Here is a 17910-nt window from a genome sequence, read left to right on the forward strand (position 1 = left end):
ACAGTGATAGTATCAGATGACAGACAAGGAAAAAGCCACATTTATCCAACCTAACAATCCCTTGAGGAATTGAACCTATGGACGATTGGTCAGCACACTCTGATTCACTGTGTCTTGTGAAAAAAGCGCTCATTGATTTTTAGCGATTTGATCCTTTTCAGCCTCACTAAACACTCCAGCCATGATAATAGATGTTTCCACCTATGACCCAAATATCCTCTGTGTTGCTTCAACACACAACATTTTTTTTTTCCTCCCTCAAGTGTGTAAAAGTGCTTTTTCTCTCTTGGAAATATATGAGCAATGACACTGAAAAACATATATCTGTGTGAGATTATTTCTATAGCCACGCTGATACTTGAGAGAAAAAAAAAACAATATTAAATATTTTGAGACGAGAATTCCCAAAGGTCATAAAGGTACAGTAAATAAAATGCATTTGCACTTCTTATACACTTTTACAGGACAGTCCTTCAGGATGATGCATGGCCTGATAACATCACAAATAAATCATGCAAACAGTGTTATCATCTGGTTTTTTTTTTTTGGGGGGGGGGGGGGGGGGGTCTCTCTTTTGGCCACTTGTTAAAAGTAATTTATCAATTTCTGCTGCAAACACTGGCACAAAAGTGTTGTACAAGAATAAACTGTAATATGAAATTTGAAAACTATTTTGCACTATAAAGAGAAAAAAATATTACATATAATGCAATAAATTAAACAGATCTGATTATTTGACATTTTTATCATTTTGGATTGAAATAATATAATATGCATAATAATGATAATATGCATTATAAGGAACCAGATGCATTTAAAACAATGACTGTAATATTCAAAAATCTTAAAACTAGGATCTGAAAATTTGATCTTAGGTGTTTGTGAATTTATGAATATAGATGCCTCCATGTTCAAGAATAAAACTCAAATAAAATTTAGTGTTTGATAAACGCTTGATGCTGTGAACTTGATGTAGTAGATGGAATACACTGCAATATAGATCAAATAATATAAGATTTGTGTCAAATCCCTTATGCTGACGGTAAAAACTCCTTTATAAAATAGAATTACGTAAGATATTTATTGGTGCCACCATGTTTAAAAAATAAAACACAAATAATAAACTTTAGCATTTAATGAAACTGTAATGATGTGAATATGACAAATTAGAATACACTGCAATATAAACATCTAAGAGATTAAAAATATAAGATTTGAGTCTTATCTTTCATGCTGGTGGTAAAATATATAAATTGTACAAATAATAAAAAAAACAAATAGTGCTTTTTAAAATAGAATAACTTTTAAGATATAAAAAATAAAGCTCAATAAGAACAGATATAAAATTAAATTAGTCTAATCTTTTTTGCTGGTTGTAAAATATTGTACAAATATTAAGATAAAATATCCTTATAAAATATAATTTTTAAAATGTTAAATTATGCATTATGGAATAATGACTTGAAAATGTTCTCATGCACAAACTTTTTGTAGCTCTAATTGATGGAATATATTTTAATTGATTATTTAGATCCACTCTCAACCAATCCTAGATGCACGAGTATTTTTGCTCTAAATGAGGTTGCAGAAGTCGCATGCAGAAGTCGTTCGCACCGAACTCATGATGTAATTCCATGTCATTTTTGGGGAGAGAGGCGACCGCAGAGGTAGTTTACCGCAGCCTCTCTCTCGGTGCAGCATCTCAAAGCCCTCGCTGACTTCTCCAGCTCATTTAAGGCAAATTAAAGTGTGAAAAAGTCTCTCCTGGAGCAATCGCTCCATCATGAGGGCCTTGTGTCAAGCATGTTTATGGGGGCAATGGACTGTATTACCTGTAATCTCTGGAGAAGGACTCTGCCACATTTCCTTACTTCAGTTTGCTCCGAGGAGGGCAAAAACCCAAAATTATCTCGCATTCCACCTTTACCGCAACATCTTGACGTGTCAAATCGAAGCTTCAGAACTTGCCCGTGTCGCTGCGCCCAAGGTCACTAGAAGAAATGAGATATACACTCACATAAACACCGCACGTCTTCTGAAGTCTGAACTCTGTACTTAAAAGAGGAAGTTTGTGTCAAGGTATTGTACACAATAAGCCATGTACAGCAGCGAGGCCCTGCAGGAAGGCAGAAAATCACATGATGAAAATTGGAAAGACACACTCACTCACAGCGTGAGATGGGCGACAGTTCGGCTCCAAACAAACCGGCCATGTTTTTCCGAGCGGGACAGTCGCTGAAGGATGATCTTGTGCAGAGATTGACATTTTTAAAATAGTCAAATTACTTACAAATTGTAGTCCAAATTACATGACAAAAATTGTAGTTAGTAACTTAATCCATTACATTTCAGGTGATATAAGCAGATTACTTTTTACTTCACTTGTTTATCACATTGATATAAATAGAATAATCTTTTATGATATAAAAATACAAATATACCATTTGTTGTTATTAACAGCATGAAGTGCATTAAACATTATAATACGTCAAAGTTTCCCAAACTGGGGTTCGTGAACTGCAGGGGGTTTGTGAATTTAATGAAAAGCTAATAATAAATTAAATCATAAAAATGTTAAATTAAAATAAATCTTTCAATCAAAATAAAACACTTAATTAAAAATAAATATTTACATGTTTACCTGCATGTCATTTGATCATGTAAATGATATATAATCATGTAATCGGTAAAAAAAAAAAAAAGTAACTATTCTGATTACAATTTTAAAATGTAATGTAATCTAATTAAAAGTACTTAATTTTTGGAACCCGATTATTTAATCCAGATTACATAATCAGTTACTATACATAAGGTGCCATTATAAGAAACAAGATGATTTCAAAGCAATCAATGTACATAAATAGGAATTCTTGAAAAAATCTGTCATTATTTTAAATACAGCATATCAAACTATTACTGACAGTGTTTTTTTATTTCTACAAATGATGAAATAATCTCCTACTTCTAGGTAACCCTGCATAAAACTGAAGAGTATTTGTAGTTTGCATATTAAAAATTTCCTCCGTCCCAGAGATTTGAGGTTTTCTAAAATGCATGTGAAATAAAAAACGCACACTTTAAAATATGCATAGTCTTTGAGAAATATCCTGTCAGCTGACATGATGTTTTTGTTCGTTCTCTAGTTAACTGCTGGCACAGATTGTCTGCCATCATATTAAATTCCCTGGTTTGGAGGCTAAAATGTATCAGTGAGAAATAGAAAATAATGAATTTGAAGAACTTTTAGCCTCAGGAGTTAGTCAAAGTATTATATCCTCCTATGAGACACCACATGCACAAAAAAAGATAAGTACCTGGCAGTCTGTACACTCGAACTCAAACCTACATACGCCTATCAATAAAGCAGATTATTTTCTCTGCTTATTACTGAGCTGATCTGGCAGGGGCTGCAGATTACATCCTTAATGAGAATGAGTGAATCTCTCTCATTTGCTCAAAAACTCCTCTTGAGGAACGTTCTTCGCCTCCCACAGGATTTCTGCGAGCGTTCATAATAATAATGATGATTATTATTATTGTTGGTGTCAAAAAATCCTCACTGGCTTCAATCTGCACAGCTTCATTTATTCATATTTCAACAGGATTATTTAAGCATGGCCTGCTCTGAATTCCACATCGATTATCGCTTTACATATTGCTATATGCATATGGATTTGCCCTCACAGTCGTTCTTAAAGCTCACACGGCAAACCACAGCCAGATTATAGTATATTGTAATGTATATTCAAGCAATTTGGTACTCGAGGCTGAATTTAGTCAAAATAGTCACATCTAAAAGGTTCTATGTTGCATGATTCTGTTCTATTCTATTGCATTCATTTTTATTTGATTCTTTTACATTAAATTCCAATGCATCACAGTCCCTTATATTCTATTAAATTGCATTCTGTTCTATTTTATTCCGTTGCACTGCAGTGTGTTCCTTTCCATTCTATTGCATTACCTTCCGTTTTATTCTATTCCATTCCTTTGCACTGCATTCTATTCTATTGCAGTGCATTCAACTCTGTTCTATACTACTGCATTGCAATCCGTTATATAGCATTCTGTTGCATTGCATTCTATTCTATTGCAGTGCATTCTGTTCTATTCTATTCCATTCCATTGCATTCCATTATATACTTTACTATTCTATTGCATTGCATTCTACTCTGTTCTATTCTATTGCATTCCATTCCATTCCTTTCTACTGTTCTATTACATTGCATTCTGTTTTATTCTGTTGCATTCAATTCTGTTCTATTCTATTGCATTGTGTCACATTATATAATATTCTACTGCATTGCATTCTATTGCAGTGAATTCCATTCTGTTCTATTACATTCCATTGTGCTATGTTATATACTGTTCAATATCATTCTCTTCTGTTCTATTCTATTCTATTGCATTGCATTTTATTCTATTGTATTGAATTGCACTTTTTTGGATTCTATTCAATTCATTTGCATTCCTTTCTATACTATTCTATTACACTGCATTCTATTTTATTCTATTGCATTGTGTTCCATTATATACTATTCTTTTGCATTGCATTCTACTCTATTGCAGTGCATTCCATTCTGTTCTATTCCATTCCATTGCGTTATGCTATATACTGTTCAACTGCATTCTGTTCTGTTCTATTCTATTGCATTGCATTTTATTCTACAGTATTGCATTGCGCTCTGTTGGATTCTATTCCATTGCGTTCCACTCCAGTCTCAGTAGGTGGCCTGGGACTTAGGTCATAATGCTAAATGCAAATAATAAAATGCAACTAAAAGCATATACTTAGTTTAGATAAACAAGCTCAAAAACATTTAAAGAGGCAAAAACACTTCCAATAGCTTTTGCTGTTAATGTCAAAGGTGCTGCATCCAGTCAAACATTTAAATTTTTCTTTGGCTGACTCAGTAATATTACTATATAGCCCAGTGCTTGCACTCAAATCATACTAATTCACCCCTCAAGCATATTAATTATATTTTATGACAGAGAAATTCAACTCACAAGTTTTTTTTATACTGAGGAGCACCACAACTGAGCGCTCAATTTGTTATTTGACAAAACAACAACCATAACAATATCTAAACACTCAAATAAATGTATTTTTCAATATGCAATTTGCTACAGCAACCAAAAGCACATTATCAAACCCCTGTTTGTGCATAACTGGAACAAATAGCGACTCTAATAACACACTTAATCTATTTCGAATGCTCCTTCTTACAGAATGAAGTCCATAGTGGGAATCACAACAAAATATACATGTATCATTTCATGCCAGAAAACAATGATTACAAATACATAATTCAATGCATTATAGAAAAATCCTGCATGTTATTTATGAAGATTTTATGATCACTAATTTGAATATTCTAGAATACAAAAAAAGACCCCAAATGAAAATGCTTTGCTATGTTTTTTACAATGCACACACAATGAAAAGATACAGGATTTCATGAAATGCTCATGAATTGCAAAACTTGCCCCCCCCCTCCACTTTCTCTTCTTGTCACATCACTCATCAATATGTCAACAGTGCAAACTTTTCCAGAAAGTTTTCCAGTCACACACAAGAATGCCGTTGTTTGTATTCATCTTCATGAAATCTTTTCTAACCCATGAGCATGTTTGAAACCTCGAATAACCCTCAGACCTTTTTAGCTCTCGCTCATTGTCGATACAGCAGCGATGCATTCAAAAAGACATGCATTCTGACTTAAACTGGATCATTAGGGTGAAATGTGCACCAAAATATCATCGGCAGCATCGTGCAATAACGAGACGTGCATTTATGTATGTAGGACAGCGTGTAAATGCGAGTCATTAGGCCATTAATGTCAGACTCATTGCGTTCTGGTGTCACTCTGCACTTCTCAACACTTCTGCTGATATTAGTTTAACAAATGCAGTTGATGCTGGATAAATAAATGTTCAAACGCTCATGTTTAGGTATTGAATTTGTGCGTATCTGTAATTTGATTTACAATCAGAGGTGACAGGCCGGTGGGCTCAGGTAGAGCTACTGCAAATGCAACAGGAGCGGCTGCCTGCGAGAGAGCTTTATTAACACGACCTCGGATGTGCTAAAGTGCCTGGATACAAACGCTTTGTCAAAATCATGCTATTTATACATAGTCAAAGTATGTGAATTTGTATTTAGTTTAGAAGAGTAGCTGTGCTGAAATATCTACATTTAATTAAACGATCTGATGTGTGCAATGACAGGTGAATCCATTGCTTTTCCGTACCTTTGAAGATTCAACGCTGTGAAATTTCAACTTTGTCTCAGATGCAAAAAAGGAGCCAATAGTTGTCATCCAGTTTGAGTATGAATTACTCATTCATTGCACATAAACAATGTAAGAAATTCCCCATATAGAAACATGTATGAATGTATATAATTATTATATTTAATAATGAATGATTATATCATTAAACTATTAAAACATACATTATAATAGTATAATAACATATATTAAAATTATATAATAATTATATTAAATATAAAGTAACATTCTCTGTATCCACTTGACTAATAGAGATTCTGATTTTCAATGAAATAAATTAATTACAGTAAATTAATGAATTTTTATATAATACTCCCTATAGAACATTATATAAAATATATTAATATATATATATATATATATATATATATATATATATATATATATATATGTGTATATATATATATATATATATATATAATAACATTTAGATTTAATAATTATTATAATATAATTAATTTATTACTTAATTAAATTGAACTAATTTATAAAATTATTAATTAGCTGTTTCTAAAATTTCTTAAAGAGAAATAAAAAGTAAAACAAAAAAGGCAGTAGTTGTCATATATAGGGTATACAACTAAATAAATTAAGTGAATATCAGCTCAGATTATTTGATGAGAAATGTTTGACTTCATATTGAGATCTTTGACTTTTGATTGCACACTTTGTTGAGCACAATTTGAGACATTAGTGAGATTTTAGATGAAACTCTAGATTAGACATGCATTACTGATCTTTTTTGTAGTAATAACCAGGAGGAAGCCTTCATTACATCTTTGGCTCTTTGACAAATTGCTTCTGTTCCTCTTTTGTCGCTTTGGATAAAAGCATCTGCTAAATGCATAAATGTTCACGTATATTGCATAGTTATTAAATATTGTCCCTCTATTTTTCGCAAACTTTCCATTTGCTCTCTGTTTAATTTCATGAAGTTCTAAGGTAATGCACAGAGTTAAAAATCTAAATCACAGATTAAAATGCATTTATGTGATTCAATCTTGTAGGTCTCAATTTTGTCTCAGATGCTTATAAATTAGAAAAAAAAAGAGAAGAAAAAAGAGACATTAAAGAGATCTCAGTTGCCATTTTTCTATCCTAAAGCGATGCACAGAATTAAAAATCAAAATCACAATGCATTAAATATGTGAGAGCTGATGTTTGCATGCAGAAGAAAGGCGGAGCTTGAAGTATCTCCTTTTAAGTAGGACCTGAAATTCTTGTTTTTGGCAAACACGCCTGACCCAAATTTTCTGTCCCCTTCCACCTCTGTAAGATGCTTTAGCAATCCTCGTGCCCCGAGGGCGACCGTGTATCCTTTAAGGGGGGGGGGTGATGCCTGCCAATGCCTTTCCATATAGCACGCTTAATGAAAGATCAACGCAGCCAATATAAGTCTTTCTTGTAGCAATAATTAGTGAGGGATCCGCACTCCAACAAGCCGGGTTGCTGAGTTAATACCAAAGGCAGATTACAGGCAGTGCCAAAGAGTGCCCTGGCATGTAGCTGGCAGTGCTTCCCCCTCAAAAAAAGAAAAAAGCTTGACATCACATTAGCACATGGTCAAGGAGTTACATCCTAACACTTCCATAATCTGCTTTCCTGCACAATTAGCCTACCATAATAAAACGCTGTCAAGACACCGGGGGAGAAAGCGAGATGGGGGCAGGGGGCTTCACCCACAGTCTGACGGGCCATGCTTGTGTTGCCTGCCTGAAATGGAGACGCTGAGATTATGTGGCCCTCCAGAATTCCCCAAGGGCCGTTTTTCTGGAATTAAGGCCCAGTGTCTCACTGAGCCCCACTTACCTAGCCGGAAAAATCGAGCGGAAATGAGGGAAATGAGCAGCAGACCGAACGTCAACTGGGTCGCGCACTGGTCGGAATCAAGTCAGAATGTCTTAGCAGAGTTTGAATTGAGCAAACAAATGGAATGCAGAATGGAATTTAAACACATTTAAATAGAATTCATTCAAATGCTTTCAAATTAGATTTTTTTCAAACTTTTTCTCCTTTCGGTGTGAATTACTGAGGCGTTTTATTGCACAACATAAACATAAATATCCAAACATATTAGATAAAAAAGTCCCTCTGCAGAAACTACATATATATATATATATATATATATACAGTGTTGGGGAAAATTACTTTTATAAGTAATGCATTACAATATTGCGTTACTGCCTAAAAAGGTAACTAATTATGTTACTTTTTATGGAAAGTAATGCGTTATGTTACTTTTGCGTTACTTTTTAAATATGAGCAGGGCTTGATTGTTTTTAATACAAGAAGTTCTAATTATAGCAAATATAAAAGCCCTTTCACACCAAAAAGTGTAATTAATAAACCTCAGGCTGAAGGAAAAGTAAATTTACGTCTGTACAGTAGAACACAGGAGAAGAAGGTTCAACACTCGTCAGCAATGAAGCACAATTATTAGTTCATCTAAAGTCATTTTTGCTTATTAGTATGGTTAAACTGCAGCACAGACATTGGTTAATAAAATGGGATTAGATACCTTTACATTTACATTTATCCAAAGCGACTTACAAGTGCTATATATGTCAGAGGCCGCACGCCTCTGGAGCAACTAGGGGTTAAGTGTGTCCCTGTGTGTCCAATGTGTCCAATGTGTCCCTGGTTAAGCTCAGGAACACATTGGTGTCTCACAGTGGATTCGAACCCGGGTCTCTCACACCAAAGGCATGTGTCTTATCCACTGCGCCAGCACCACCATTAATTCATTTTGAATCTGTATACTAAATATAATATTATATTATGAAGTCATGTTTGGATACTTGGTTAATAAGAAGATTCTGATTTAAATAACATGACATTAAATTAAGGAACTTTTATTGCTCTAATTGGCACCAAATGCAATTAAAATGGATAAACACCTAAGTAGTTCTACTCTAATTCTTGCCCACATTGTTCTAATGATTTTCCTTCATTTTTTGGGAAATCCACTTCGGCATCCCGTGGGGCGTGGCCAATTCAGTCCAGTCCGAATTCCAGATCCGGATCCAGAACTCAAATTGGGAATTTTCTCTCAAGGTCCCATCGACGTATTCGAGCGCTCGACTAAAAAAAGCTTCCGTCGCAAACTTGAGGAAAGTCTGCGGAAGAGAATGAAGCAGCGACAAGAATGAAGAGCGGAGAGACGGGAAAAAGAGGAAAAACACACACACACGCAGATGACACCCGGTTCCATTCTTCCGCTCTTTCCTTTTCTCTGCTCGGCGCCTGGCAGCATGGAAGGGCTAAGCTGGGAGCTGTAATGTCATTAAATTGCAAATGCTTTTTTTTCTTCCTTGCCGACACACACTGTTTACTTATCTGGCAAAAACATATGTTGGAAGGAATCCGTTAAATTTTGCCCATTGCCTTGGGTGAAAGTGCAATAGAAACGGACCCACTGAGCACCTTCAGTTGTCTCCTTTTAGCACTTTGCCTTATCTACAAGGCTGCTTAGCAGCAAACTGGCGAGTTCAATGAAAAATGAAGATACAGCGAGAGATTAGGGCCGAGAACAGTGAGAGGTAGACAGCTTGCGGAGAGGGTCATCCTGTCGCAAATGATTTTCAACTCCCCTCCTTTTCCATCTGCATAAATGACTATTTTTAAGGCATCTCCCGCGCCTGTATATTTTTCCCACTCTGTCACACATTTAATTTCACGCCCCGTGTTCTGAATATGCTTAAATGCATATCTCCGATGCACCTTTAAGCCCACGGAAAGAGGACTTTGGGGGAGGGAGAGATGGGATGTGCCGTAAAGATGCCGAGAGGATGCTGGGAAGGGGCGGCTCGGCAAAATTAAAGATAAAATGGTGTGATTTGCACTACAAGTCTATTACTTTATGGCATTTACATAAAGTTTACCTCTGCAGTTCCGCCGCTTCTCCTCCCCTCCTCCGGACCACCTTCCCGTCGATCAGCTCGTATAAATATGTATAAATCTTTGTTTGGGGGGAAAATAGAAAATAGAAAGTTTGACAGGTCTCACTTCGCTCACAATCCTCCGGGAGAAGGCCAAGAGCATCCTGAAAATTAAATCACAAATCAGTTGTTTCTCGTTGAGGATGTCACCTGCTCCTCAGATGTTTCTCCTGAAGTCAGAGATGAACACAAACAGTCGTTAATTGTGTTGCTCTGTTTGGATTTCATTGTCGTGGCCTTTCACTTTGTAACGCCAGATGTATACTTCTCTTGAAATATTGTTATTCCGGATGGATTAATAGATGATTTTTTTTTTATATGTCAGTTGTTAGTAGTCAATAATTCAATAAATACATGGTTAAAAAATATTTATCTTCATTCTTTGTCAACATTTGCCTAATTTTGGTACATTTCCTAAGGAGAAGAATCTGGAAAAAAAAGTTGATACTTCCATGCAACATCTTAGTAATGCTACAAAAAATGAAATGGCATCTTGTATTTTAGCCATATTTATTTATTTTGTATTTTTTTTATTAATTAATTATTGCTTATCTATGCCAAATTTAAAGAGCTTGTTCCTTCTATAATTAACTTCAGCCTGTAAAATAGAAAATCAAGTAAATACTAATATTAATAAATAATATACATAATATTGTACTCATTAAAATTGTTGGTTAAACTTTATTTTAAGGTGTGTTTTTTACACTGCAATTATACATTTAAGTACTGAATAATATTAATTAACTATGTGTACTTACTTTATGGTTAGGGTTAGGATAGGGTTAGTTGCATGTAATTATGCATAATTAATTGTTATTATAATAGTAAGTACATGTAACATGCAACAAGGACATAAAATAAAGTGCTACCAAATTATTACAATAAAAATGTTAAATATATCAGTCTTTTTGTAGCTTAGATGTATTTATTTATTCTCCCTTGAAATATTGTTATTCTGAATTAATGGTTGTTTTTTTTCATTGATGTGGTCATTTTACACCATATAATTCCAGGTGTATTTTAATGCCAGCAGTATATATTGATTTATTTTTATGTATTAATTTGAATGTATTTATTGATTTATTTTTGTAGTTTTATTCCTTTATTCTTTCTCAAAATATGATTTCAAATTAATGTTTTATGTTAATGTGTCATTTAGGGAAAAAGTCCATAAATATAGGCCTAGTGTTAATCCCCCCCCCCCCCCCCCCCCCCCCTCTATACTGTGTGTCAACAATCACCTCATTCTGGAGGAAGCATCACAAAGCTCAACTCAATGCCTCCATGCATCACCTGAGCAATGCTACATAAAGCAAAGTGAGAGTTCTGCAAACTTTCTGCAGGAAAACACCTACTCTTTTGAGCGCTTTCTCTGTTTCGGCAGGAGGTCCGCCCCTGTTTACCGGCCGAGGGACGCCAGCGGATTGGCCTGCATGGGACGGCGAGGCCGAGAGATTGGGCTATTCAGAGCACGCCCGCTTCTTCTTATTGTCTGGGCCGCTCCACGTTTGAATACTCTCTCTCCCTGCGTCCAAACAGATGAGAAAGGCTTAGGAGGCGCACGGCTTTCTCTCCACTCCTTTTTATTTGCAATTAAATGCATTTCAAATGGAACAACTCTACAGAAAGCAATTTCGATAAGAGAAGAAAAAGCCATTGCTTTTCCCACCTCCATTGTTGTGATTTTTGCATTTCAGATGCATTCTGTTATGTGAAATTGCACAATCGAAAACATATCTCGACAGTGGATGTGCCTCAAAAATTTAATAGTCCCATATTGAAAATTAAATTGCATCTTAGAAATCATTTAAGCCCTTTTCTCGTTTTCTTTCTCGCACGCCTTTCATCCGGCGCACTTTTGCTTTTGGCTTTTGACTGGCAACAAAGGTCCTAATTGTATTTCACTAAAACTGAAACGTTATATTTCCTTTTTATTTTCCGACTTGCCCCAACCACTTTTTTTCCCAAAAGCGTGCGATAAAATGAGGATATTCGAATTAGTGTCATCTGGTCACGTCGCGCTCCTCGCGTATTGTGTTGCGTTTTGTGTGCGAAGCATGCACCGCTGCGAACAATCTTCTCCCCAATTGGCGCATCTTTGAAGGATTTCTGAAGCACTGTAAATAGCTCCAAAACCTCTCTTACAAGGTTTACCCCCGGAGCACTTTGTAACTTATCGCCCTTGCCTTGTGCCTCCTCTATGGCTGGCATTATGCTAAAATGTAAATCGCTAAGCTGCCAGAGATGTGGGTGTCACCATGGAGCAAGGCGAGCGAATAGTGTGTGGATTTCTTGGAGCCGTCGTAAAAGGTTCAGTTAAGCTACACAGTCAGGAATCGCCCCCTTCCATGTCCAAGAAATGAGATTTGAGTGCTGCTGATTTCGCATTTACTTTTCAAGGAAACATACAGCCGGACGCTGCATCCTGAAATGTGTGAGTGTGTAATTCGCTGCTGTAAAGGCCCAAACGTCTTGCTTGCACGCGTGCTTTAAGAGCACATAATCCTTGAAGCAATTTTATGAGCAAATGTCTATGCCAAATTTAAGGAGCTTGTTCCTTTTGTATTTACATCAGCCTTTAAAATAAAAACAAAAGCAAAATTATATATATATATATATATATATATAGAAAGAGAGAAGAAGAATAAAATAGCTATGAGAAGGAATAAACAGTATGTATAACGTTTTACTTGTATTAAAATTCTTCTAATAAAATTAAACCTATATTAAACCTATGTAATAAAGCTTAAATATATATATATATATATATATATATATATATATATATATATATATATATATATACATATACATATACATATATATAAATATATATAATTCAGCCTTCAAAATAGCCTTCATAATATTATAATATTATACACCACTATGAATTCCTATTCGTTCACCATGCTGTGCCCAGTGTTTATAACTGGAGTATAGTGTTCAAATAAATAACACGCAAGTACCCATATATCAGAACCAAGTTTACTATCCTTACAGAAAAATTATTAGATTTGGGCCACCAAGTGTCAAACCTAAATGAAATGTGTAAGAGAGTTTTGCTGCCCTCTAGAGGCTGTAAATGAGTGGAGGACATACCTAAATTTCTCCTAAATTATCAGTTCTTCTAGTGTGTTGAGAACAGCATACTCTTATTGTTTCTGTAGTACTTAGTATGCACACTGTGCACAGTATGATCATTTCTGTATAAATGAATGACCTACTGCTCTCTGTTTACAGAAAGGTGCACTGTACACAATAATGCATCCCAAAATGCACTTGACCTTCCATTTCCAGTGAGAAATAAACTTCCAATGTTAATCATGATCCTTATTTACACATAATTCGATAGGTCTGCCAAATGTTCAGATTTTAAACAAAACTTAATGTATGCAAAGTTGTAGCATACATGCATTAATGCTTTAATGTCGAACACTACCAATCAAAATATTATTAAAAACGCACCTGTGTGCCTTTAACCACTTTCTGCAGTTTTTACAGAGGATTCGTTGACTAATAATCTGAAAAGAATGGGATCATATGTATATACTGTATGCATATACACTCACCTAAAGGATTATTAGGAACACCTGTTCAATTTCTCATTAATGCAATTATCTAATCAACCATTCACATGGCAGTTGCTTCAATGCATTTAGGGGTGTGGTCCTGGTCAAGACAATCTCCTGAACTCCAAACTGAATGTCAGAATGGGAAAGAAAGGTGATTTAAGCAATTTTGAGCGTGGCATGGTTGTTGGTGCCAGACGGGCCGGTCTGAGTATTTCACAATCTGCTCAGTTACTGGGATTTTCACGCACAACCATTTCTAGGGTTTACAAAGAATGGTGTGAAAAGGGAAAAACATCCAGTATGCGGCAGTCCTGTGGGCGAAAATGCCTTGTTGATGCTAGAGGTCAGAGGACAATGGGCCGACTGATTCAAGCTGATAGAAGAGCAACTTTGACTGAAATAACCACTCGTTACAACCGAGGTATGCAGCAAAGCATTTGTGAAGCCACAACACGCACAACCTTGAGGCGGATGGGCTACAACAGCAGAAGACCCCACCGGGTACCACTCATCTCCACTACAAATAGGAAAAAGAGGCTACAATTTGCACGAGCTCACCAAAATTGGACGGTTGAAGACTGGAAAAATGTTGCCTGATCTGACGAGTCTCGATTTCTGTTGAAACATTCAAATGGTAGAGTCAGAATTTGCCGTAAACAGAATGAGAACATGGATCCATCATGCCTTGTTACCACTGTGCAGGCTGGTGGTGGTGGTGTAATGGTGTGGGGGATGTTTTCTTGGCACACTTTAGGCCCCTTAGTGCCAATTGGGCATCGTTTAAATGCCACGGCCTACCTGAGCATTGTTTCTGACCATGTCCATCCCTTTATGACCACCATGTACCCATCCTCTGATGGCTACTTCCAGCAGGATAAAGCACCATGTCACAAAGCTCGAATCATTTCAAATTGGTTTCTTGAACATGACAATGAGTTCACTGTACTAAAATGGCCCCCACAGTCACCAGATCTCAACCCAATAGAGCATCTTTGGGATGTGGTGGAACGGGAGCTTCGTGCCCTGGATGTGCATCCCACAAATCTCCATCAACTGCAAGATGCTATCCTATCAATATGGGCCAACATTTCTAAAGAATGCTTTCAGCACCTTGTTGAATCAATGCCACGTAGAATTAAGGCAGTTCTGAAGGCGAAAGGGGGTCAAACACAGTATTAGTATGGTGTTTAATCCTTTAGGTGAGTGTATACGCATATATATATATATATATATATATGTGTGTGTGTGTGTGTGTTTGTGTGTGTGTGTGTATATATATATATATATATATATATATATTTAAAGTTTATGATGTTTTAAAAAAGTTTATGATGGTTTTACAGGGGATATATAAGAGGTCATTGTGCTATAAAAACATTCTGTTTCAGAGCTCAAAACTTTCTCATTTAAAAAACAGCTTATATTGAAGCCAATCTGCCAAAACACCAGGTTCTGGAATGTGCCACTTTATGATGTAATAATGTGGATAAGCACCGCCTCCACAGAAGATCATCAACGCCAGCTTCTACATTGCTGTTTATTTAACCCCACCCACCGATTCTGCATTACTGTCTATTTAGCCCCACCCATCGATTCTACATCACTGCCTGTTTAGCCCCACCCACTGATTCAACATCACTGCCTGTTTAGCCCCGCCCACCGATTCTACATCACTGCCTGTTTAGCCCCACCCATCGATTCTACATCACTGCCTGTTTAGGCCCACCCACTGATTCAATATCGCTGCCTGTTTAGCCCCACCCACCGATTCTACATCACTGTCTGTTTAGCCCCACCCTCCGATTCTACATCACTGTCTGTTTAGCCCCACCCACCGATTTTGCATCACTGTCTATTTAGCCCCACCCATCGATTCTACATCACTGTCTGTTTAGCCCCACCCATCGATTCTAAATCACTGTCTGTTTAGCCCCACCCACCGATTCTACATCACTGTCTGTTTAGCCCCACCCACCGATTCTGCATCATTGTCTGTTTAGCTCCACCCATCGATTCTACATCACTACCTGTTTAGCCCCACCCACCGATTCGCACAGGTAGCGTAAAAAACAAGAGAGGCTAACGCAGGCCTACGCAGAAACCGAAAAATAAACTTTATTTGATTAACTTTATTTTTAATGACGTGCCAGACCTTGTCAGTAAGAACTCGTTCTTGTTCACTTTTTTTTTCTTCTCTTTTTTTTTACTGCAGATTTGTTTACAAACAAAGCACAATTCGACGTGGGATTTTCAGAAAGATTGAATCTAAAAGACGTTGCTCTGCGAGTATATTAGATCCGTATGAGTAACTGTGAGTAACTGTGATCACTATTGCTTTGTCTGTTATTACAGATCATTTGATACACAAGTGTTAGCCAGTCATAGCAGTGGGCGTTTCCTTCAGAGTCTACAATCCGCCACGCATATTCAAATAGAGCGTTCTAATGAGGGGGGTTAAAAATAGGAAAGAAAATATAACTTCTATAATTTCTAAATTATGTTTTTGGATGTAAAAATCTTGATAACATAAGTGGAACTCAGAGAACAGTACAACATAAAAAACAAAAGCAGGTCATGACTCAGTTTATGCTAAGCCTTAAAAATGGAGGCTTGTGGTAATTATAAAGTTTTTTAATCAACATGGTTATTAATTAGCATGGTAGGATATTTGTGCAAATATATTATAGTATGTTGATAGTATAAATGCTATTGCATGTGCTTTTAAAGCAGACATATAAATTCACAAATTTACATTGTCTTAAAAAAACGCAATAGCCAAATTTAAAGCCAGACTGTCTAAAGCAAGTCCAGCCTGTTTCAGCAGCAGTGCATCTAGCTGTCATCTTTGTGTTTTTAATTGCAAAGCCCTTCAGAGGCAAACCTGAGTGCCAAAACCCAGGTAACCCTTCAGTGACATCTTCAGTGTTTATCACCGCATGCACAACAATGAGCGCTGCAGATGTGAGCGAGCCATTAGCTGAACTGTCTGAGACGCAATGGGAAATGTGTCATAATGCTAGTCAAATGGGCAGACCAATCCACGCTTCATTTGAAAACATTTAGCATTTTCTTCTATAAAGCCTCGTGCTTTTGAAATGAAACTGAAGTGCTCTCAATTACAATCTGAAAAGGCAACCTTTCTCTGAATCGACACATTAGGTTCCCTAAAACATGTGCCGTATGGAGCCTGCTCTAATAGCCATTAGCAGAACTGATGCATTTTTCCATCAACATAATAATAATAATACGCCTGTTGCTTGTTACACAGAATTAAGCATCACCTTCATCTGGACGTCCCTTTGAAATGCTATTAATCGAGAATTTCTCATTGTCGCCACTTCAAAGGATAAACGCCGTCCTCAGCGTTAACTATTTTATTCATCCCTAAAACAATGGCGTTTTCAGCAAGGCTTCAGCGAAGTGCTCTTTACCGGGTCAGACTACATTGTGCATGGACAAAATGATGGAAAAACCGGCAAGCGTACTCCACGCTACTGCAATTAGCCACTGAGGAATTAATACAACTTAAATGAGTCCCATTTAGGCTGAGCATTAGCAGGCCATGTTCTAGTCAAAACACAAATACTGTAACACAAAAAGAGAGAAATAATGGCAAAACACATTTGTGTGCTTTACCAGGAATACTTTAAAGATAAAAAACTAAAGATATTTAGTTTTTTATTTAGACAGTGGAAGGATGCAGTTTTTGTAGTGAATAGTGAATTAGTAATTCTATCATTGCTTTGTGCTCGTTTAAAAAAAAAAAAAAAAAACTACATTAAACTAACTAACTAACTAACTAACTAACTAAATAAATAAATAAAATATTATTTTGGTACAGATTTCAAATGCTAGATGAGCTCTACCAAAAAATAAATAAATAAATTAATTAATTAATTAATTAATAAAAAAAAAACATTAATTAAACAAAATAAATAAAATATTGTTTTGGTGCAGATTTTAAATGCTGGATGAGATCTACCAAAAAACAAAACAAAAAAAACTACATTAAACAAACAAACAAACAAACAGACAAACAAACAAAATAAATAAATAAATTATTATTTTGGTGCAGATTTTAAATGCAGGATGTGCTCTACCAAAATA

This window comes from Barbus barbus, assembly GCF_936440315.1.
Source record: "Barbus barbus genome assembly, chromosome: 11".
Classification (NCBI taxonomy): domain Eukaryota; kingdom Metazoa; phylum Chordata; class Actinopteri; order Cypriniformes; family Cyprinidae; genus Barbus; species Barbus barbus.